The 25,034-nt window shown below is 36.6% G+C and overlaps 2 long non-coding RNA genes across 3 annotated transcripts in view; one reads left to right on the top strand and one right to left on the bottom strand.

The window, feature by feature from the left end:
- LOC137638215 (uncharacterized) overlaps nucleotides 1-6,339 on the top strand; it is a 44,177-nt gene extending 37,838 nt beyond the window's left edge. The window contains exons 5-7 of one of the 2 annotated variants that reach the window (XR_011043890.1): nucleotides 2,833-3,035; nucleotides 4,303-5,230; nucleotides 5,385-6,339. This is a non-coding gene — a long non-coding RNA (uncharacterized lncRNA). Of the gene's footprint in view, nucleotides 1-2,832; nucleotides 3,036-4,302; nucleotides 5,251-5,384 lie in introns of those variants that run through there. The other variant, XR_011043889.1, reaches the window with a different exon arrangement.
- A 9,411-nt stretch (nucleotides 6,340-15,750) lies between these two features.
- Nucleotides 15,751-25,034, bottom strand: part of LOC137638218 (uncharacterized) — a 28,569-nt gene continuing 19,285 nt past the window's right edge. The window contains exon 2 of the long non-coding RNA XR_011043895.1: nucleotides 15,751-17,951. This is a non-coding gene — a long non-coding RNA (uncharacterized lncRNA). The remainder of the gene's footprint in view (nucleotides 17,952-25,034) is intronic.

Here is a 25,034-nt window from a genome sequence, read left to right as displayed (position 1 = left end):
GGATAGTGTCAAGTTTCTTGGAGTCATTTTCGACAAGAAAATGACATTTGGTCCCCATATAAATGACCTATCTATCAGGGTTAAGAAGTCACTGAACATTCTGAAAGTGATATCGCATTTTGATTGGGGTGCTGATAGAACAACTTTGCTTAGAATTTATACATCTTTGTGTCTGAGCAAGTTAGACTATGCATGCCAAATATATGGGTCAGCTACAAAGACTTTACTTGGAAAACTTGATATTGTTCACAATGCTGGGCTTCGCATCTGCACAGGTGCTTACAGAACATCTCCCATTGACAGTCTCTATGTTGATTCTGGCATACCTCCCCTTTCCATTCGCAGAGAGGAGTTGAGTTTGAGGTTTTTAGCTAGGTCCCTTGCTGTGAGAAACAATCCTAACTGTAAATATGTTAGGGCGCCTTTAGATCGGGCTCCTAACAGATCTAGAGTGCCTAAGCCTTTGGAAGTACAGCTGAAAAATGATGCTAGAGAAGTAGGCTTGTTAACAGCACAGATAGCAGAGGTAGGATATCCCAAGTCTCCTCCTTGGTGTAATCCACCTGTTAAAGTATGTTTTACGGCAGGAGGGAAAAATACCTTACCTAGTAGGGTAATGAAAAGTGAGTTTTTAAATCATGCTGCTCAACATCATGGGAAACATGTTTTTACAGATGGCTCCAAATCGGCTGCAGGAGTTGGAAGTGCAGCTGTGGTGGGGGATATTGTTATTAGAAGGAAACTCCCATCCTCTTGTTCAATTTTTACTGCTGAGTTGTACGCAATAATTCTCGCAGTCCAACATATTTTTAAAAATGGCAACCAAAATAGTTTTTATACAATTTTTACGGATTCCAATAGTGTTTTACTCTCGTTAAAACAAATTATGCCAGGCCATCATCTAGTACAAGAGGTGCAGGACTGGTTAGTACTTCTGCAATCTAGGAAGAGTATCAGTGTTCACTTCTGTTGGGTCCCTGCCCATGTTGGGGTGGATGGGAATGAACAAGTTGATAAGGCAGCAAAGGAAGCTTCAGGGCTAAGTAATCCATCCCCCTTGAGTATTCCTTACAAAGATCTTAAAAGTGAGATTCATCTTTACTGTAAAAATAAGTGGCAAGCTCGATGGTCTGAACTGACCACCAATACAAAATTGAAACAAATCCACCCATTGGTGGATAAATGGTCATGTTGTAATTCTACAAGTAGAAGGGATACAATTATTTTAACTAGGCTGCGTATTGGCCATACACATGCAACGCACAATTATTTAATGAAGAGTGGGGAAGGGAGACAGGCCCCTCTTTGTAATACCTGTCAAGTGACAATGGATGTTAAACATATTTTAGTCGATTGTCCTGTTTTTAATCTCCAGAGGAGGACACATTTACTCCAGGACAAACCGTTAAGAGATATACTGGGGGAAAACTGTAATACCCTGAACTTGAGAAAATTTATACAAAGTATTGGGTTATATTACGAGCTATAATTGATTTTATTAATTTATTTATTTATTTTACCCTTTTAATCGCTATTTATTTCACATCTAGATTTTATTGTATGAAAGTGTTACGATTTGTATTAAAGGTTAAAATGATACTAAATGGTGTGAGTGTACAGATATGATTGAATGATTTTTGTTATATAGCGCTGAATGGCCTTTGATGCCCCAGTGCTTGGCTTAATGCCTAAATCCCATATTCAATTCAATTCTTTGGTAGTGCCATAGCCTCTGTACCATGGTATTCCACTGTCTGGGGTGAGACTTCTCTGTCTTAGGGTACACTCGGGGACACTATTCTATCCGTGTTTTTGTTTCCTTACTGGGATATTTTCACTGTGGACCCCTTGTCCTTATAGCACTCTGAGTTTCTAAATAGTATTGTAGTTTAGCAAGTAATAATAATAATAATTATAATAATAATAATAATAATGATAATAATAATGATAATAATGAAAATAATAATAATAATAATGATAATAGTTATAATGATGATAATGATAATAATAATGGTAATTAATAATTAATGATGATAATAATAGTAATAATAATAATAATAGTAATATTAATAATAATGATAATAATAATAATAATAATAGTGAATGTTCGAGAAAGTAATCGGGGCCATATTCGCAAAGATGAACTCTTAATCAAAGGCTCTCATGCTTGTATTAGATTATGATCTGTATGACAATCTCAGAATAATAGCAGTTACTTCTCATCTCTTCTGCCTTCCCCTCGACATAACATTTTCATTCTAATTGTTTTCTTAATAGGATTCTAAAGGTAGCATTTTAGATTGAAGTAGCTTATTGGAAACATCCCTGCCTAACTATCTGTTGGACTGGGGTTCGAAACTCGCTCAAGCTCAATAGTTTCTTGTAGTGTCTGTAACTTCACCATCCTTGTGAGCTAAGGATGGGAGATTTAGGGAGCCTATAGGTCTACCTACTGAGTCATCAGCAACCATTGCCTGGCACAAGTTGTATCCAATTGTAGGGTTTGAATATTCATATATGAAAAAAGACTTGAGATAACCCACATGTAAAAATCAATCAAATATTTAAGGAAATTAGATAATACAGATGTTCTAGTCTCAAGTAGAACTTATTGAGAGTTATCATCAAATGATATTTTGTAATATAGTTTTAATATTAGAGAAAGATTACTTACATTTATCTTGAAGTGCAGCACAGTAGCAGATATTTTGTAGACCATTAAATAGAACGGTTAATAGATTTTGTATATGTTGATTAATTAGTAAGAGTACTGTATGACCCTTTTGAGTTGGCAAGAGATTGAAATGCCCCTAATCTGATATTTTATTCCAGGCAGATCAGCTGGAATTGAAAATTCGGAAGAATAGAATTCCTAACGACTCCAACCCGAGACCTGGATTTTGGTCCCCGGAGACCTGGGCTTGGGCTGCCCCTTAACCCCTCCCTTGCACATGTAAAGGAAATGAAAAATGAGGCGTAGGCGACATCCTAGTGTACCCAAGTCTTTTTGCCGTCTGGATTCTGAGCATGTGACGGTAAGGCATTGATATAATTGCAATTATGATATCAGTTTGTTCCTACTTGAATACAAACCCATGTCATTTGTATGGGTAAGCTTTTGGCTCACTTATTACCTACGCCAAGGAGGTAATACAGTAAAATCGAGTCGGTTTATTTATTCATTTATTTGACTGTGTGTCTGTGAACTTCACAATTTTTGTTATAGAGAGGTCAGGTTGGTCTCATTCTCTTGGAAAATGCCTGAAGTTTCTGAAAAAAATTATAAAAAATATGCAAATGAAAATATAGATAGCAGTTTTTTGCAAGGACGTACCGGTACGTCCATGGGGGTAAAGGGATGGGTTTTGTGAAACGTACCATTATGTCCTTTGGGGGTAAAAGGATTAATATGAAAAAACGTAAATCAACATATTTTTGGCAAAAGTTCACACGCTAGTATGTGAGACTGTAAATCATTTAAAAAGTTAAACTATTATAGTAGGTGATTAGTGATATCAGTGGTGTACTGTAGGTGTTAATTCAACCTAGTTTAATTTATTTAGCAAAGGTCTTTCTACTTGTATCTATATGAATTCAATGTTGAAAACTTGATATAGGAACTCTAGCACGTCTTATTATTAGTACTTATAATATACTTTTTTTTTTTTCTTTTTTGGTCCTGAAATATTCTAATTTATCTTGAAATATCACAAGTTTTGGGTCTTTGGAATATCATAATTGCTTGTGGCTTAAATTATCTTAATAGTTTTGGGGCTTAAAATATCTTGTTCTAGGTGGCTTAAAATATATATTTTTTGCGGCTTAAAATGTTTTATTTTGTGGGCTTAAAATATCTCATTTTAGGGGGCTAAAATATCTTTTTTGAGGCTTAAAATTTCTTAGTTTTGGAGGCTTCAAGTATTTTACTTTTGCGTCTTTAAATATATTGTTTTAGTAGTCTTAAAATGTCCTACTTTTGGTGGCATGAAATATATTAATTTTGAGGGCTTAAAATATCTTAATTTTGGAGGGTTTAAATATTTCCCCTTTGGGACTTGAAATATCCTAGTTTTGTAGCTTAAAATATCTTACCTTTGTCACTTGAAATATCCTACTTTTTGGGATTAAAATATCCTACTTTTGGGGGCATTAAGATATCCTAATTTGTTTTTGATTTAAGTGATTTATTAGAAATATATTATTTCTTAAAAAATTACTTAAAACTGTACTAAATTTGTACTTTATAAATCTTGATTACCAATTTACTGAGAGTCCCTATTAACACTTTTTTTTTACTTTCAGGTTAATGTGGCCTTCTCCTAGGATGCTTCAAACCCTTTAAATCACTCAAAGTCCAATGGCCCAACATGGTGTTCTAGAAGTTCCACTTTCTCTCCTTCCACTGAAGGACTTTAATAGGAGAGTCCCGATCCCACAGGACTAATCCAGAATAGTCCTTAATGTGCATCATCCTTTCAAGTCTTGGACGGTGTGCTAAGTTATATTGCTAGCTTGCTAATTCACCTACATTCTTTCATTTTTAGTTTCATGAATTTAGTTTTTATACATTAAATTCCCATTCGAAATTGCTTTAATGAATAGTTGAGGACTAAAATTTAGTTAAAAATCAATTTAGGTAAATTCATGTCAATAACTAAGATTGAAATCTTGCGTAAGCAAACCTAAAGTCTTTTAGAGGTAAATTATATCTTATTCTCATCAACCAGGTATCGTCTCTGAAAAAATCTTAATATTGAAATCCTAGTTATGAAATTTCTGGTAGTCCTGATAGAAGATATTTCAGGGAGGGGGTGGGCTTCTTCAAATAGGAGTTAATTCAGGAAGGAGTTATTTAGACATTCTTTCAGGTAGAAGGTGAGCTATTTCAAGTAGCAGTCATTTCAGGTAGGAGTTCTTTCAGTAGAGGGCAGGCTATTTCAGATAGATGCTGGGTTCTTTGAGGTAGGAGTTCTTTGAGGTAGGAGTTCTTTGAGGTAGGAATTCTTTGTGGTAGGAGTTCTTTGAGGTAGAAGTTTTTTCAGGTAGAGACTGGGTTATGCCAAGTAGCAGTTATTTCAGGTGTGAGTTCTTTCATGTAGAGGGTGCGCTATTGCAGGTAGATGCTGAGCTATTTCAGGTAGGGACTGAGCGGTTTCATGTAGAGGCTGGGCCATTTCAGGTAGGAGTTATTTCATGTAGAGGCTGGGCTATTTCAAGAAGCATATTTCAGGTAGGGGCTGGGCTATTTCAGGTAGGGGCTGGGCTATTGCAGGTAGATGCTGGGCTATTTCAGGTAGGGACTGAGCAGTTTCATGTAGAGGCTGGGTCATTTCAGGTAGGAGTTATTTCATGTAGAGGCTGGGCTATTTCAAGAAGCATTTCAGGTAGAGGCTGGGCTATTGCAGGTAAGGGGCTGGGCTATTTCATAAAAAAGGCTGGGCTATTTCAGGTAGGAGTTATTGCAGGTAGGTGGTCTATTTCAGATAGAGGCTGGGCTATTTCAGATAGAGGCTGGGCTATTTCATTTAGAGACTGGGCTATTTCAGTTAAATTTTAGTCTAGTGATATCTTCAGTATTTATTTATTTAATCCAGTGGCCATTCAAATCATGAGATCCTAGAAACCAGGTTTTCCTAAATTTATTTGTCAATTTTTACTTTCAAGAATTAAGTATTTATAGTAAGATTTGAAAAAACTTTATGGATATCAAAATAGTTTTAGTTTGTAATTTATATTCTTGTTAAAGTTCGGGAAATAGGGACATATTCGTAAATTAGTTGGGAAAATTTTAAACTGTAGTGTTATTGTATTAGGAATTAAGTTTATATAAGATTACTGAATTATCCGATGCCAAAATTTTCAGTTGAGGGAAATGAGGTTCAAGTTTAAGTATACATAATTCCTTTATTTTTGGGGCATTTAAATTGAGCTGCTTTAAATGCTTATTTCAAGGTGTGTTCTTGTCTAGCCTTTCAATGTTTCTTTCTGTCCTAAAAGCTTGTTTCTTAACACAAAACTCTTTCAAGTTTCAATATTATACCTTGGATAGTTGATCCCCCACATTGCATTTTGAATTTCATAAAGGGTAATAGTTAACACATGAATTTGAAGTCATTTAAAGTTTAAATGCACTATTGGTCCTATATCTAAAAATCTAGAGTATATATTTCAATGTCTGTAATTTGTGTAAAAATTTAGCATACTTTTTATTCTTAATTTTGTAAGATTTAGTATTTGATGAAATGTCCATCGTTTGCCCCCATATTAAAATTCTTAAGTCTCTCTCTCTCTCTCTCTCTCTCTCTCTCTCTCTCTCTCTCTCTCTCTCTCTCTCTCTCTCTCTCTTCTCTCTCTCTCTCCTCTCTCTCTCTCTTTCTCTCTCTCTCTCTCTCTCTCTCTCTCTCTCTCTCTCTGTGACTAGAGTAGTTTATAGAGGATTTTAGGAGTATACTTTGAATGGAATATAAAGGTATATAATATAGGGAAAAGAAAGAGTTACTATTCACATTTTTCAGATTTTAATTAGATAATGTTAGAGAAGCTTAAATTTAAGTTTAGGAAAGATAGTTCTAAAACTCTGTGCTTTTTGGAAGGTCGGAGGGCTGATTTGTTGATTCGTATAGATTTAAATACTAAGAATCAAAGTAGAACTTGAACATTGCTGGATAATACCGAATAGTAAATAGATTTAGGTGATCATTGGCAGACGAGATGATAAGGAGGGCTTTGGTGTGAAATGGCTAGGAGAACTTTGGTGTGAAATGGCTAAGAGGGCGTTAGTGTGAAATTGCTAGAAAGACACTGGTGTGGAATGGTAATGAGAGCTTTGGTGTGAAGTGGCTAGGAAGGCTATGGTGTGAAATGGCCAGGAGGGCTCTGGTATGAAATGGCTAGGAGGGCTTTGGTGTGAAATGGCTAGGGAAGTTTTGGTGTGAAATGGCAAGGAAGACTTTGGTGCGAAATGGCAAGGAAGGCTTTGGTGTGAAATGGCTAGGAGGGCTTTTGTGTGAAATAGTTAGAAGGGCTTTTGTGTGAAGTGACTAGAAAGACACTGGTGTGAAATGGCTTGGAGGTCTTTGGTGTGAAATGGCTAGTAGGGCTAGGAAGTGTGAGGGCTAGTATGTGAGTGTGTGAAATGGTAGGGCTTTGGCTAGTAATAGTATTATTCCTCATTTTCTCTTAAGCTACATGAACATACCTTGAAATTAACTTTGAATTTCGAAAATGACTCAGGGGAGTATTTTGTAATATCATGCAAACGGTTCGAATCAGATTGTTCACTCTAATACATAACTAAAGTTTCAGAGCTCCCATTCCCACTCCTTGATCCTACCCCCTCCCAATTTGTAAAGATTTAGAAAATGAAGGGAACGTTCATATGACTGAGCCTCCCTCCCCATCTGGCCCCCTCCCTCTTCTGGTATCAGAACTTGCCATATTCCTCTCCACTGAAAGGCCAGAGGGCCCATGAAGTATATGTCTTGCTTTTGACTGGAACCACTGTTCATTTAGGCTGTTTTTGAGCTTCCCGTGTATGGAACTCATTCATTCTTTTGCTGGTTTAATGCGAGAAGGAGACTGTTAACTTGGTTATGTTGTATTGTCAAAATGCTAGACTGTGCCATGGTGAACATGTTCAGTCCAATTTGATTTCCTTGAAATCTTGTCAGAGTAGATTCTGTCTTGTCAATTCTAGTCATGATTAATAATTCAGTCTTGTTAAAGGATCTTTAAAGCCTCAAATGATTTTAAATATTTGATGTTTCATACTTTTAAATATCTTTGAAATTTATTTTAAAATTTTTTAAAAAGTTTAATCTTGAATTGTAGGAGATTGTAATGTCATATTGAACAGGTTTCTGTTATGTATACACTGTAATTTCAAACTATATCAAATTTGTTATGCATTGTGTAAATTGAGTTCTTAAAAAGTTTTTGTCAAGATAGTGATTTAAAATTTGTCCAAGAATATGTAAGTTTTCAATGTTAATGTGGAATTAGTTGCTTTTTTTTTCAATTTTATCTTTCAATGAAAATGGAATTGTTAGAAAGATGAATTAATTTAGTTTTAAACTTCTAGATAATTTTTTTAAAAAAGTGTTGACTTTGTAAGTCTTGCAATCCAGTGCTTTCCATTACACTGAGATCCCCGAGCTCTCTGAAAAGGGGTCCAGCTGGGACTATAAATGTCCCAAGATATTTGATTCCTACTGTTTCGGTTCATGACATAAAGAAGGGACAAAGAACTGCTGTAGTCATTTTAGAGGAATTGTGCAATACATTCTTGAATATATTGTTGTAGGTATAATTTTAGTTAGTGTTAGTGCTTGGGAGTTACTGCCAATGTTGATTAGGGGAATTAAGGAATTATTGAAGTCCTTATTTGTGTCATTCAGGATCAGGTAATCTAGTTTAGGGGATGTTTATACAGGGTTAAATTATATGGCTACAATCTAATTTAGTTTAATCTTCTCTTGCTTTATGTATTTCTAAAATTTCTCCAGGATTAGACAAAGGGGTCCAAACTGAAGTTTGACTTTTTGAGATTAGGTTTTATATACCTACTATTATGATACTGATGTACAGGAATGTATCTTATGTAATAATTTACAAAAAGTACCTGCTCTGAAGTTATACTTTTTTATGCAAGGAAACTTTGCAATTCAGAAAATGTAGACATAATCTGATAAGCCTCTGAACCTTATACAAAATATCAAATCAGAGCATTTCTTTTAATTTTACTGACACTTGAGATTTGAATGTACAATTTAGGTCGCTCACATGTAAAGAGATCATATGTTCTACGCTAATCTTTCTAGACAACTAAAGAAAAAACCTGCTAGCTTAACTGAAAGCTTGATAAATTCTGGTCTGTTTATGCTAAAGTCCCTAACGTTTAAATGCTATTATATTTAAGATTAACGTCATAAACTGTTGATTTAACTGTTTAAAACTTTAGTTAACTTACATCTATGCTGAGTAAAGGTGCAGTAACTTAAGGTAATCTAAAACTAGAAGTTAGTCCATTAATCTTCAAAGCACTTTATCAGAATTTATGTAAGTACTATAAGAAAAATCCAGAAAATAAGTATTTAGAGATACTTATATAATAATGTCTTGATATTTCATGTACCCAGCATTTCAATTACAAATTATCCGCTCATTCTGTATTTGAAACTTGCAACTTTTCGAGTTATATTGAGAGTTTCAATATTTTCATATAGATGCAAAATACAGAAAACCTTTACTGATTAGGTGGGATAGTTTTTCATTTTGATTGGTTGACTTAGATTTAGTTAATAATCGGCGGAATTATCTTTAACAAAATGGTAATAAAGATTTTTTTTAAGTGGAATTATAGTTTTCTCAAAATAGGGTTCAGTACGCTTTTCAAATGTCTCTACTTACATTGATTTTAATGTAGATATTACTGTAATTTTAAAGTAACTTGATAGGACAAGCAAAAGGTCAGTTTGTAACTATGTAAATCTTTTTAAATGTAATTTTGATAAATGTTTCACGATTGTAAGCTCTGAGAGTGCACCACGTAATGTTGCTGCTCTACCACTAAAAATCAAACCTTGTGATTGAGTTTAAGAATTAATTGATACAGAACAATGCATTCCTTGTACATCAGTAAACTTGTAACGAGCAATGAACGAGTGGTTGGATGATGTCTGGTGTAAGTGTTCCGAGGAGGATCTAGTCTTTAGAAAAGTTAGTCTTGTACAAGTGTTGTCTTTAGTGAAAATTAGTTTAATTTTAATAGATCTGTGTGAAGGTTATCTTAGTGAGACACTTAGATTAGTTTTTGTTGGGTTAAGTCAAGGTTGGCAAGTGTCTTTACCTCAGGTTAACACCAGAAATTTAATCTAGATTTATACTAAAGCATAGGAGATTGTGTGTTTAAATTGAAATTAGTGTAAACTTTTAGTAGGCAGCTCTAAAAATTCATATTTCATGACGGACATACTGGTTTCCTTGCATAATTGGCCAAAGGGGAGTTTCAAATCAAAGGATTTTGAGAATGATTTAGATAATTATTGTGCCTAAATTAATTTCATCCTTGAATCATAGATTTCTAAGATTTTTTGTAATGAGTAATTTAATGTATATATGAAAAAGCAAATCCACAGGTTAATCAATTTAAAGAAATTTCACTTGTTTTTGCATTAATTCTTTAAAGATTTTTTTTCAATAGTAGCTTAATCAGTTTCTCACTTTACCAGTTGCTCACTTTACCAGATTGGTATATCCTAATTGTTTTTATTTATAGATGGTCAAAATTATTTATAGATTGTCAAAATTATATAACGTTATATTATGAATCTTCATATATTAACATTTTACGTGGCCACATTAAGATAAGGTGATATGCAAGGTGTTGAGAGTTAAATATGCAAATATAAAAATATTCTTTATTAATATGAAGGACGGACAAGCTTAAGGTTTTTTTAACACGATTCGGTTTTAGGGGACAAGTTTCAGGCTTCTGCTTTTACCCATAAGCAATGAAATTTACAGATAACTAATGTATAAGATACTTTATAATTCTGAGTTTTTCAAGTTTCTTTTGATAAATGGAATTAATTTTTGTGTAGGAATAAAGCCATTAGTTCATCCCATTGGAATATAGACGCTTAGCAAGTCTGGGATTAATTCTTTTCAAATCAAATTTCCTTGATCTTCAGTACTCATGATAGTCCAAATGCAGATAATTTGGTTGGAAGTCAACCAGTTGGGCCACATATAGGATAACTGGAGATTGTCCACTATTACGAAGTATATAACAGAGTATTATTATCATACCCATAGATGTTTTTAACTTTGCTAATAACCGTTTCAAACCACATAATGGCCTGATATTATTCAGTTTCCTAAGTTTTAACTTTGACATTTATTTCATGATGAATTTCTGATAATTAGACTCAAATTCAAAATATATTTAGTTCACAAAATATGTTTTAATGTAACTAATTTTCCAAATTTATTAATAAATCTACTGACTATTAAGATCGTACATACGAAGTTTATGATGCCAAAGATGTTCCGTTGAAGGTAGACTGACTTAAAAGTATTCATATAAAAGAGGATGATTCTGAATAATTTAAAATCTCCTTAAGCTTGTCCATAGTTTATGGTTTAATAAAAGATGTTCAAGAGCATATAATATTAATAAAATGTATTCAGGGCTGGGCATCGTGTGTGTGTGTGTCATACTATAGACTAATTTTCATTAAGTAGGCCTACTTTTCGATTAGTATGTGTGCCAGTATGATAGGAGTAAATACTATGCAATGAGACACTTAGGTAAAATATATATTTGGTCATTAGCAACAGCTTAGTAGGTAGGCCTACTGTTAGTTAGGTTGTTCAGATTTTTAGGTATGCCTATTGTTAGATTAAGGGTTGTTCAGCTTAGTAGGTAGGCTTACTGTTAGTTTAAGGGTTGTTCAGCTTAGTAGGTAGGCCTACTCTTAGTTTAAGGGGTTTTCAGCTTTTTAGGTAGGCCCACTGTTAGGGTAAGGGTTGTTTAGGTTTTAAGAAAATCTTGAATTAGACTCTCTCCACGTAGCTTTCAAAAAGGGGACTTATTTGAGAATGTATTACACATGGAACTAAATTGACTTTTGTGGTCCACGTGCAAGGTTAATGTGTACTTCGGTCCGATCTGCCTATCTGCTAGGAGGAGTAGTAAGGATAGTCAGGGCAGTGGTTTGCACGTGTCTTCTCCTTTACCCGACTCAATCATGCACATGAAATGGGACGGATGAGAGATGCCTTTGGGCAGTTGTGGTTCCTGTCTGCTTTTGAGAAAGCAAAAGGTATCTGGAGTAATCGATCGTGGTGGAATTGCACTACAAGGCTGATGAGGTCTCCACTCCCTCCAACCATGTTTCTATTTAATTATTGTTTCTAAAAGAAAATTTAGATTTGAGAAAAAATCCCCTTGCTCTGTCACTGCTTAAAGTTATCATTTAAGATGTCAAAATTAGAATACTATAACATTATCTTGAAGAAGCATCATACTATTCTTGGCGTATTTAATTCACAATCAATGCATTAATGTCTGTGAGATTTTCAATAAAAGATTTAAAAAGAGAAGGAAATGGAAAGCATTCAAGGGCCTGGTGACTTTGTTCGTTCAAAAAGAAAATGCCTAATTAGTCTTTTGTTACCAGGTGGGAAGGGGCGGGCCTTGGTGGGCTTTCCATTTCCTTCTTTTTTTTTTTTATTGAAAACTTGACTAATTTACACAATCATGACACTTGTAACCTCAAATGTTGAACTTCAAACTCATTCCAATGTTCAGAAAAATCAAAGATAACGAATTAACTTAGTATCCCATATTACGAGAGCTGAAATGTTCGTTTTCTATGACATTCTGCCGTTGGTCAAGTTTGTTGATAGAAAACGGGGTTAAAGAATTTGATTATGTTTGACTTTGCAGTATATTCATATTTATACTTAATATTGCTATTGAGTGTATTGAAACCTGTCCTGCGTATGGCAAGCAATCTTCTACAATAAAAGACTTGTTCGAAACTTATTGGTTTTTCTTATTTCACAATTTATAAACTTAAAAACTTACAAAATAATAGTCGACTTTGTCATGAATTAATAGTCGACTTTGTCGTCTATGCTTAAACTCAAGAGTTAAAGTAACTATATAAGATAAATAATTTTGAGGCTAACATTAATTATTATCACAAGACTAGAGTTGTCAGGAATGAATTTACTTTGAGAATTGGACTGAACACGAATACCATAGTGCATAGTCCTTATTTTGATAATACTTCCATACCAAGAGACAGTATAGATTTCTCTATCACCAGTGGAAGAGTGAACGAGCTCTCTACATGGGAAGGGAATAAACCAGTCTTATAATGAACACTTGTGGTTTATCATAGTTAAAAGCCAAGGTTTTATACTTCATGAGGTCTCTGGTCTTTCAGAGGAGAGAGAAAACAGGCATTTGACTGATACCAGAAGAGGGAGGGGGACGATTGGGGAGAACACTCAGTCATATGAACGTTAGGTTAAGGAGAACACTCCAAGTTACTGTTTTTATATATATTTTTTTTATAACGCTCAAATTATTTTCTAAATATATTTGTTATATCATGGATGTAATGAAAGTAAATAAATTCTTTATACGTTTTTATTTCTTTTATTCACAATTGTAGTTTGATAAATTTTACATTGTAATCAATTTTACAAAATTAGACAGTTTTGCTGCTCTCCTACAGATTACTACTGTATCTTCTATTCATATATCATTACTATATCTCCTATTTTATACATTACTGTATATTCTATTTATACACTATTCATACATTACTGCTATATTTTCTATTTTATACATTATTACTGTATCTTCTATTCATACATTACTATTGTATTCTGTTTATAAATTGCTACTGTATCTTGTAATTTTGATATGAAAATACATCTGTTTTAACAATGAAAAACGCAGAAAAGACATTAGCCATGTAAAAAGCACGAGATTTGTAATCGTAAAGTAAAATACGTTAAAGACGACATCTTGAGGCATTCAAGGCTAAGCCATGAATGTTCTTTGTCTTCTATAACTTACATTATACCTTACAATTATAGGTCTCTTGCATTTTACATGGCAAATGCCCCTTGAGTTTTGATTGTTAAAACAGCTGTATTTTCAGATCAAAATTACATAATACAGTAAAAATTCATAAGCAGAAGATACAGTAGTAATGTATGACTGGAAAATGGAGGAGTAATGTATGAATAGAAGATACAGTAATAACGTATGGATAGAAATAGTAGTAATGCATAAATTGAAGATACAGTAGCAATATGTTAATATAAGAAACAGTAGCAATATTTAAACAGAAGTTAAAGCAATGCATAAGCAGACAATACAATTTCAATATAAAAAGATAACTGATAAGTTGAAATATTATTCAAACTTTGAATACAATTTAACCATATAGTAGAGTACAATTGCCATATAACGACCAGTTGCCCGACTTATTTTCCTTGAATCTAAACCATCATAGAATGACAACTGAAAGTGCAAATGAAAACCATTCTGATCATGTTGATTCTAAGCAATGTCTGCATGATTTGGTTCCCACCACAAGGGAAATATGAGTTTTAAATCACTAGTATTTCAAGCACTGGTGTTTTTAGAAGTTACCTAATAGTGATATACTTCAAACCAGCAAGATATAAACTCATCCCCTCACTTCGTATGCTTAAAGATCTTATTGAACTCTTCCTTCAAACAACTTGAAAAATTTCGTGCAGTCATAAGTTTATGATTATTGTCCAACCAAGGAAACATTCTGGGAGCTACCCTCTCCAGTAAGATTAAATTTTAATTTATTTCCTAAAAATTTCCTCTATTTAAATCTAAAATATTTTATCAACGAAGTAATTCCTCTTAAACTTTCTCAAAGACTACCAAGAGATGTCTCTTAACTAGACTGCCTTTCTAGAATGGATCTACTCGTATAAACTATCTCCTTTAGTCTCGTTAAAAGCTATACCTACGTCAATCACTATTACTTTCGTTATGAAAGCACAAATTATTCAAAGTCATTTATTAATATACATTCCTTGAAACTTGTCCATAAACTTTTCATCTAAAAATCCTGTCCTGATAAATATCTGCATTCTCTTTCCTATAATTCATATAGTGTCCCATTTAAAGAATAAAATCAATCATGATAAAATGTTTTACCTATAAACCTGTCTTTATTATTTGAATTTGAACTAATAAATTTCTGTACTTTACCTTTTGCCATACTTCATTGACACCATGATATTTTTCTTATCTATTCCTTCAAAACCACTGAACCTTTTTGTAAATAGGTTTCAATCAATGCGTTCTTTGAGATTTTAGAACTTATTGAGTTCTTACATACATTCTTTCCTAGACCTTAAATCCAACAACTATCCTTAAGAATCTATGATTAATCTGAAAATATTTCTTAACATCTTTTATCTACCCTTCTCTTAACATATAACTACCATTAATTTATAAATCAGTCCTGACTTCAAACCTTTTAACCCTTTTACCCCCAAAAGGACGTACTGGTACGTTTCACAAAAGCCATCCCTTTACCCCCATGGACGTACTGGTACGTCCTTGCAAAAAAATGCTATAAATTTTTTTTTCTTCATATTTTTGATAATTTTTTGAAAAAATTCAAGCATTTTCCAAGAGAATGAGACTAACCTGACCTCTCTATGACAAAAATTAAGGCTGTTAGAGCAATTTAAAAAAAAAATATACTGCAAAATGTGGTGGGGAAAAAATAACCCCTTGGGGGTTGAGGGTTGGAAATTTCCAAATAGCCTGGGGGTTAAAGGGTTAAGAACTAAAGTCTTTAACTATTTATTCCCAGATGCCTAAACTGAAGCTTTAATCTTCCTTATGTCTTTCCATCAAGTTATTTGACCTACATTATGTAATTAGTGGTGTGAAACAGATTACAGAAGGTCATTACAAGCAATATAGGAATGAAGACATTTCTTAAAATCAGTTATTTTTGCGCAAAACAGTGAAGTCATTCTATGGCTTCCTACCCAAAACTAATCACTCCAAGAACATCAAGTTTAGGACAATTTCTCAGCTACTTTGAACAAGGATCTTACGTGTGACTGCTGTAATGTTCCACAAAGGATTTTTCTTTTAGAAATTTAATTAAATTTGTATTAAAAGTAACTTCTGAGAAGAAAACAAGTGGAGAATGATGGATAAAAAATGATGTCTTAACTTTATTGAAATTAAAATACATTACATATTTTTTTCTTCAACAGAACAGGAACTTACTAAAAGCCTGATTTACCTGAATTGTATATGAGAGAGAGAGAGAGAGAGAGAGAGAGAGAGAGAGAGAGAGAGAGAGAGAGAGAGAGAGAGAGAGAGAGAGAGAGATCCATCAGATACCATTACATATACAGGATTACAAAAAGTCTTTTATAATTTAAAACAACTATTTTAATTCTCACTGACTTATGGCATTATATATCAAAACTTATCAAATTAAGAACTCGCTCAATCTTAATGTTATATTACGGACCAATAAAAGTTTTAAACTATAAAATTATAAAATGAAAAACACTAAAGACAAATATTCATGCAGAAACTTAAGTTAATTTCTTACTGAATCAGATACAGTAGATGGATTCGACAGGATTCACTTTAGCAATCATTCAAGATAACTATGGGATCAATGTTTGTACTACAGTACAGGGATAAAGATATTCCAAGTTAAGAATAAGTCAGATTTTAGCCAGTAGTGATTCAAATAAAGTTAGCTATGGGATCAATATTTACACTACATTACAGGGATAGATGGGGCAAGTTAATACAAAGTCAGATTTTAGCCTATTTTGAATGACTTTCAACATGGAAACCAACTTCGACATCACGAACTCTCCAGACATTAGTTAGGCCAACTAAAAGTTATGAAATAGAATCGATAAAAGTAATATTACAGAAATAAGCTAATCTCAAAATGAAGGTAGATTCATTTAAACTTTAAAATAAACTATAAACCAAGTCTAAATGGTATGATTTACGAAAGCAGAAGAATAATTAAAGAAATGGTTTGAAGTTACAGTTCTAGAAATTTTAAACATTGCAAATAATAGGTTTTAGAAGTTAGAGAGTGAAACAATGTTAATAACCCAGCAGTCACACGTATTGATAACTTGTTTAAAATAGTCATATAAATTCATAGATAATATTACTCATTGACAAAAGTCTAGAACAGGAATGTCAAACTTAAATCCTTTCGAGGGCCAATTATGCACTTGAATATGGTCTCGAGGACCATCAAAGATTTGGCAATTATTTATTGATAAAACTGAAAAATAAAGTTTCTTGTAGGTCATCCTAGTTTTCCCAAAATACATTATGGTTCATCTTAGTAGTTGCATTTCTTCAGTTATAACAATTATACAGTTGAAAAATCTAGTCATCTCGAGGACCACATTCGGCCCGCAGGTCGTAAGTTTGACATTTCTGGTCTAGAGAAAACTTAGACTTTAAATTGATGAAAAAGCTATAACGGAATAATTTCAATGATATCTAAAGGATTTTTTCTGAAATGAAAGTACCTAGGCATACTGTGTTTCCCTACTTGACAGGACACTTTCAAAGAATACCTTTAGTGATCAAATTCAGCTTCATGACTACTGAATTAATGCTTTAAATTATTTCATACCTTTCTGCTCAGTTAATTACTAACCTTATTATACAGAAAATAATATCAATTACTGAAGCTTATATCAATTTTGTTCCTTGTAGGTTTGAACTAACTTAAAACCTCAAACTATTTCTTTGCTCAAAGGCTATTTTAACTTAAGAGACTTCATAAGAACATTCCGATGGTCTTAAATGATAAAAAAGCTTGAACATCAAAACTTTAAATTCTTTCAAAGCTTAAAACGGAAAATACTTCAAAAATTTTGGTTTATAGAAATGTATGGAAAAGTATATGGAAGACATGTGTTCCAGCCATAAAAACAATTCTGAAAATGTTGACCATATGAAATACTAAGATCAGACTTAATAATGCTTAAATTAAAGAAATTAATCAAATTTTAAGCCTAAAATATGACTGGTTAAACGTAAATGTTTGGAGTTGAAATTCAATTCCTTCTTTGAAAAGTTTTAAGATTGAACTAGTCTAAATAAATTTGGTAAAGAACAAGAAACATATTGGATATAAGACTTATTAAAATGAAATTGAATCTTCGAAAGGAGGAATTCATTAAAGATGCGTTAAGTGAATTAAATGTCTTTGAAGACCTGTCAGGTTGCCAACTTCAGGGGAACTCTAAGACTTCAAGGTAAAATTAATCCATCCTTGTTGACAGCAGCAGTTGTAGAGGGTCCAGTGAGACTTCCATATTCCTTCAAGAATTCCTCTCTTCTTGTCATGGGTTCTTTAATCCTGGGGAGAGAAAATTGAAATATCAGTTTGACATCTGGATGGATATTTTACTACACAAAAAAATTTCTGGACAAAAATACAGCCTGAAATTACATATTAACTCTTTTACCCCCAAAGGACGTACTAGAACGTTTCACAAAAGCCATCCCTTTACCCCCATGGACGTACCGGTACGTCCTTTCAAAAAATGCTATAAATTTTTTTTTTCTTATTTGATAATTTTTTGAGAAAATTCAGGCATTTTCCAAGAGAAAGAGACCAACCTGACCTCTCTATGACAAAAATTAAGGCTGTTAGAGCAATTTAAAAAATCCATCCATATACCAAAGGCACTTCCCCCAATTTTGGGGGGTAGCCGACATCAACAAGAACAAAACAAAAAAGGGGACCTCAACTTTTTATGTTCCTCCAGCCTAACCAGGGACTCAGCCGAGTTCAGCTGGTACTGCTAGGGTGCCACAGCCCAACCTCCCACATTTCCACCACAGATGAAGCTTCATACTGCTGAGTCCCCTACTGCTGCTACCTCCGCGGTCATCTAAGGCACCGGAGGAAGCAGCAGGGCCTACCGGAACTGCGTCACAATCGCTCGCCATTCATTCCTATTTCTAGCACGCTCTCTTGCCTCTCTTACATCTATCCTCCTATCACCCAGAGCTTTCTTCACACCATCCATCCACCCAAACCTTGGCCTTCCTCTTGTACTTCTCCCATCAACTCTTGCATTCATCACCTCCTTTAGCTGACAGCCATCCTCCATTCTCTCAACATGGCCAAACCACCTCAACACATTCATATCCACTCTAGCCGCTAACTCATTTCTCACACCCGTTCTCACCCTCACCACCTCGTTCCTGACCCTATCTACTCGAGATACACCAGTCATACTCCTCAGACACTTCATCTCAAACACATTCAATTTCTGTCTCTCCATCACTTTCATTCCCCACAACTCCGATCCATACATCACAGTTGGTACAATCACTTTCTCATATAGAACTCTCTTAACATTCATGCCCAACCCTCTATTTTTTACTACTCCCTTAACTGCCCCCAACACTTTGCAACCTTCATTCACTCTCTGACGTACATCTGCTTCCACTCCACCATTTGCTGCAACAATAGACCCCAAGTACTTTAACTGATCCACCTCCTCAAGTTACTCTCCATTCAACATGACATTCAACCTTGCACCACCTTCCCTTCTCGTACATCTCATAACCTTACTCTTACCCACATTAACTCTCAACTTCCTTCTCTCACACACCCTTCCAAATTCTGTCACTAGTCGGTCAAGCTTCTCTTCTGTGTCTGCTACCAGTACAGTATCATCCGCAAACAACAACTGATTTACCTCCCATTCATGATCATTCTCGTCTACCAGTTTTAATCCTCGTCCAAGCACTCGAGCATTCACCTCTCTCACCACTCCATCAACATACAAGTTAAACAACCACGGCGACATCACACATCCCTGTCTCAGCCCCACTCTCACCGGAAACCAATTGCTCACCTCATTTCCTATTCTAACACATGCTTTACTACCTTTGTAGAAACTTTTCACTGCTTGCAACAACCTTCCACCAACTCCATATAACCTCATCACATTCCACATTGCTTCCCTATCAACTCTATCATATGCTTTCTCCAGATCCATAAACGCAACATACACCTCCTTACCTTTTGCTAAATATTTCTCGCATATCTGCCTAACTGTAAAAATCTGATTCATACAACCCCTACCTCTTCTAAAACCACCCTGTACTTCCAAGATTGCATTCTCTGTTTTATCCTTAATCCTATTAATCAGTACTCTACCATACACTTTTCCAACTACACTCAACAAACTAATACCTCTTGAATTACAACACTCATGCACATCTCCCTTACCCTTATATAGTGGTACAATACATGCACAGACCCAATCTACTGGTACCATTGACAACACAAAACACACATTAAACAATCTCACCAACCATTCAATTACAGTCACACCCCCTTCCTTCAACATCTCAGCTTTCACACCATCCATACCAGATGCTTTTCCTACTCTCGTTTCATTTAGTGCTCTCCTCACTTCCTCTATTGTAATCTCTCTCTCATTCTCATCTCCCATCACTGGCACCTCAACACCTGGAACAGCAATTGTCTCTGCCTCCCTATCATCCTCAACATTCAGCAAACTTTCAAAATATTCCGCCCACCTTTTCCTTGCCTCCTCTCCTTTTAACAACCTTCCATTTCCATCTTTCACTGTCTCTTCAATTCTTGTGCCGGCCTTTCTTACTCTCTTCACTTCTTTCCAAAACTTCTTCTTATTCTCTTCATATGACTGACCCAGTCCCTGACCCCACCTAAGATCAGCTGCCCTCTTTGCCTCACGTACCTTGCGCTTTACTTCCACCTTTTTCTCTCTATATTTTTCATACTTCTCTATACTATTACTCTGCAGCCATTCTTCAAAAGCCCTCTTTTTCTCTTCCACTTTTACCTTCACTCCTTCATTCCACCATTCACTGCCCTTCCTCATGCTGCCTCCAACAACCTTCTTGCCACATACATCACTTGCAATCCCAACAAAATTTTCTTTTGCTAACTTCCACTCCTCCTCTAAAAATATATACTGCAAAATGTGCTGGGAAAAAAATAACCCCCTGGGGGTTAAGGGTTGGAAATTTCCAAATAGCCTGTGGGTAAAAGGGTTAAAAATCCAGGCTATATCATCAGTTCAGGACTTGCAAAGCTTGCTTACCAGATTACATGAAATAAGGGATTTTGACGTAGGAAAAATCTATTTCTGGGCGAAGGACCTGTGCCGCCCAGTGAATAAGCTCCATTTAAACACTTATTCTTAGGAAATTTACTGCTAAATATACCAGAGAAAAAATGTAAAGGAGTGCTAGGTTAACTAGCTCGCTCACCTATTGGTGTCGGTATAAAATTGGGCGTATATTCCAGAGGTCCCGCACTATTTAGATTAATCCACGACAGAGAACCCCAATAGAGGAGAGCCGTTCAACCTCACTCGGTACTACTACAATGCATCCGCTCAGAACCCAACTCCTTAGCACCCAAAGTTTGGGGACTCCAAGGGAGAGGAGCTGGGAGGGTTCACTGGGCGGCACAGGTCCTTCGCCCAGAAATAGATTTTTCCTACGTCAAAATCCCTTTTCTGGGCTCGAACCTGTGCCGCCCAGTGAATCTATACAAGAGAAAAATGTCACCAAACTTGCAAAATAAAGGAAAAAACATAAACGTAAGAGAAATACAGGATGCTTTAATCAGAGATGAGTACCAAAAAACAATTATAAGGGTATCTTAAATATGAACATAAATCCAATAAGGTAGGTATAATAATGCCGTGAGTGATAATATATACAGATACTCAGGAGCATAAATTTTACAAATATAATAACAGTATTCAGGTGCGAGACCAACGAATACAATAGGGTATAAATGAGGCAGGTAAGAGGGAGAGATAAAGAGTCAAGGCATTAACCTGTGAGTTACTCGGGAGTAACTACGCTCCCTGCGGCTACTGTAGAAAATTTTAGGGCTTCCAAATGTTTAAGGTAGTGTTTCTTGAACACTGACGGTGATTTCCACCCTGTATACCTGGAAAGGTCTGTAAAATTCATGTGGTGAAAGAAGTTCACCGAGGTGGCAACCGCCCTGATATCATGTGCAAGAGGAAAAGAGTCAGGGTTAGCTTGTTTAATAAAATACAAAATTTGTTGCCTGATCCCTTTAATAGTAATGGTACCGCCTTGTTCTCTAACGAATAGAGGCCCCGAGGAGTTAGAGGAGGTCCGGGATAGATAAGACCTAAGAGTAGTGACAGGGCACAGCGACGGATCTTGCGTGAGGGGAACAATTTTCCAGGAGGTCCATCTGTTTTGAGGGTCTTCATTCTTAGCCAAAAAGAATTTGTTAGGAGAAAGAAGGACCTCCCCTGAAGGCAGAAAGTCAATATGACCCGGGTCTCTCGACAAGGCTGCCAATTCAGAAATTCTTGCCCCGGAAGCCAAGCTCACTAGGAAAAGTGTTTTCCTGAGAAGGGGCATGTAATCACAAGAACTGTTAATGGTATCAGAAGCCAATTTGAGTACGTCATTAAGGAACCAGGTCACCGGGGTAGGACGAGTAACCGGTTTCAGTCTGGCACAAGCTTTCGGAATTGAAGCTAACAAAGAGTCGGTTAAGTCTATGTTAAAACCCACTAGGAAGATCTTTTTCAGAGCCGATTTAATAGTGGTGATAGTATTGGCTGCCAGACCTGATTCTAATAAAGATCTAAAGAAAGTGACTGTAAGGTTCAAGTTCATACAGTTCACGTCTGAGTCTATTAAAAATTTTGCCAACTTTTTAACTGCAGTGTCATACTGACGGATGGTGGAATCCCGTTTATCTGATTCTAGGAACAAGGTGTTTTGAGGATCAATATTGGCACCATGCATAGCCGCAAACTTCATAAAGTCCATAAAGTTAGGGCGCTCTGAATGTTTGAGAAAGCGTACACAACGCGTGTTTGTACTATCTGAGACAGAACCGGATTGGGTATCGGGTGAGGGTATAGTCTCAACTCTCGCAGGAGAGGATACCAGTTGCTCTTGGGCCAGTTGGGTGCGACCAAGGCTACTTGTCCCTTGAAGGATCTCAGTTTGTCTAGAACTTTCAGCAAAAGATTCACCGGGGGAAAGAGATAAATCTTTTCCCAGTTGTCCCAATTCTGTGACATGGCGTCTGTGGCGTAAGCCTGAGGGTCTAGATTGGGAGCCACATATACTCTCAATTTGTGGTTGGATTCCGTGGCGAAGAGGTCCACTTGGAGACCGGGAACCTGAGAGAGAATCCACCGAAATGACTTTAGATCGAGTGACCATTCCGATTCTAGAGGGGAGGTCCGGGACAGGGCGTCTGCCACTACATTCCGGACTCCCGCCAGGTGGACAGCTGAAAGATGCCAACGGTTCGAGGCTGCTAGGGAGAATATGGCTACTAGAACATGGTTCAGAGGCCCTGACTTTGACCCGCCTCTGTTGAGGCAGCGGACCACCACTTCGCTGTCGAGGACCAGACGAAGGTGTTGTTTCTTGGGAAGAGCGAGACGTTTCAGGGTTAGAAGAACTGCCATGGCCTCTAGCACATTGATGTGAAAATGGCGGAACAAGGGAGTCCAAAGACCTTGAACTTTCTTGAGCTGAGAATAGCCGCCCCAACCTGATAGGGATGCGTCTGTGTGAATGATTAATTCCGGGGGCGGAAATCGAAGGGGAACTGACTTTGACAGACTGTTTGCTCTTGTCCAAGGACGAAGTCTTTCCCGTAGAATGGGAGGAAGGCGGACTTTCCTGTCCCGGAGCTTCCGGTTCGCCCTCGAACGCCAGACACGATTGATATCTTTCAATTTTGCCTTCAGAAGAAGATCCGTCACTGAGGCAAACTGAAGGGACCCCAGAATCTTCTCTTGAAGCCGTCTGGAACTTACTTTGTCTTTGAGAAAGCGTTTGGTGTTTCTTGCAATCTCTAACCTCTTGGGTCTGGGAAGACACAGAGTATGAGATATAAGATCCCATTGCAGGCCGAGCCATTGGAACTTCGATTTTGGAAGAAGACGGGACTTCTTGAAGTTGATCTGGAAGCCTAGAGATTGAAGATAATGGATGACTTTGTGAGTGGCTTTTAGGCAATTTTGGGAGGTGTCTGACCAAATGAGCCAGTCGTCCAGATAGGCTACTACTTGAATCCCTTGATTCCTGAGTTCCTGAACAGCGACTTCTGCTAGCTTTGTGAAGATCCTTGGGGCAATGTTGAGCCCGAAAGGCATCACCTTGAAGGAGTAACTTTTGTCCCCTAAGCGAAAGCCTAGGTACGGACGGAAGTGTCTCGCTATCGGGACGTGATAGTAGGCGTCTGTAAGATCGATAGAGGTGGTGACGGCCCCACGGGGAAGTAAGGTCCGCACCTGCGAGACGGTAAGCATTCGAAACTTGTCGCATTGAATGGACAAGTTGAGAAGGGATAGATCTAGAATCACTCTTCTCTTGTTTGAATCCTTCTTCGGGACACTGAACAGCCGACCTTGAAACTTCAGATGTTTCGTTTCTTGTATGGCATTCTTTTGTAAAAGATCCTGGACAAATTCGACCAGGTCCGGAGTGGAATGTTGACGAAATTTGTTCGGAGGAGGAGGTCCTTGAATCCAACTCCACCCTAGTCCCTTGGAGATGATACTGAACGCCCAGGGACTGAACCTCCATTTGTTGCGGAAGGCATAGAGCCTCCCCCCTACCTGCTGCACCTCAGTATTGGTTTGAGGAGTTGCCTCCACGTCCGCCTCGGAAGTTCTTTCCTCTGCGAAAGGCTCTTCCCCTGCCTTTGTTCTGGTTAGAGCCACGGTGGTAGCCTCTACCTCTACCATAACTCTGGGAAGAGCTATGAGCCTCGTAGGACTGGTTAAAGGCAGGGGAAGTGGCGGAGGCACCAGAAAGCTGGCTCTTAGGTAGCAGAACGGTGACATAGTCATCCGAAGGAGCCCGAGAGGTGGAAGGCTGTGCAGGGGCAACAGAAGATGGAGGAAGAGGTAGCCGGAAGTTGGATGAAGCACTCTGTTGTTGCCTGAACTGGGTGGAGGTATATGGTCTAAGCTTCTTCCTACCCCGGGCTTGATAATTTGCGGGGTCATACTTGCGTTTAGGGGTCAAACCCCAACGGGCTTTAAGGCTCTGATTAACCCTAGTGGCCTCCGCCAAGACTTCCTCTACGAGATCCTCGGGAAAGAGATTTGAACCCCAACAGGAGGACCGGATGAGTTTATTAGGTTCATGCCTAATCGTCGCCTCAGCTAGAACATGCTTGCGACATCTGCGTTTAGCAGTAGCAAAGTCATATAAGTCATAATATAACGACTGTAGCGTAGCCTTGTTGAGAGACTTAAAAATACTCTCCGTATCGTAAGTCAAGGCTATCGACTCCGTGGATGTGGCCAGGTTTAGAGTACGGCCCACACGTAGGCGGGAATCATATTCCTGTTTAATGAGAGATTCCGGGAGACGGGGAAGCTTCTCACTAAACAAGACTGAG

Source organism: Palaemon carinicauda, chromosome 3, assembly GCF_036898095.1.
Source record: "Palaemon carinicauda isolate YSFRI2023 chromosome 3, ASM3689809v2, whole genome shotgun sequence".
NCBI classification, from domain to species: Eukaryota; Metazoa; Arthropoda; class Malacostraca; order Decapoda; family Palaemonidae; genus Palaemon; species Palaemon carinicauda.
Note: the sequence above shows the minus strand (reverse complement) of the source record. Positions and strands in the feature narration are given on the sequence as shown.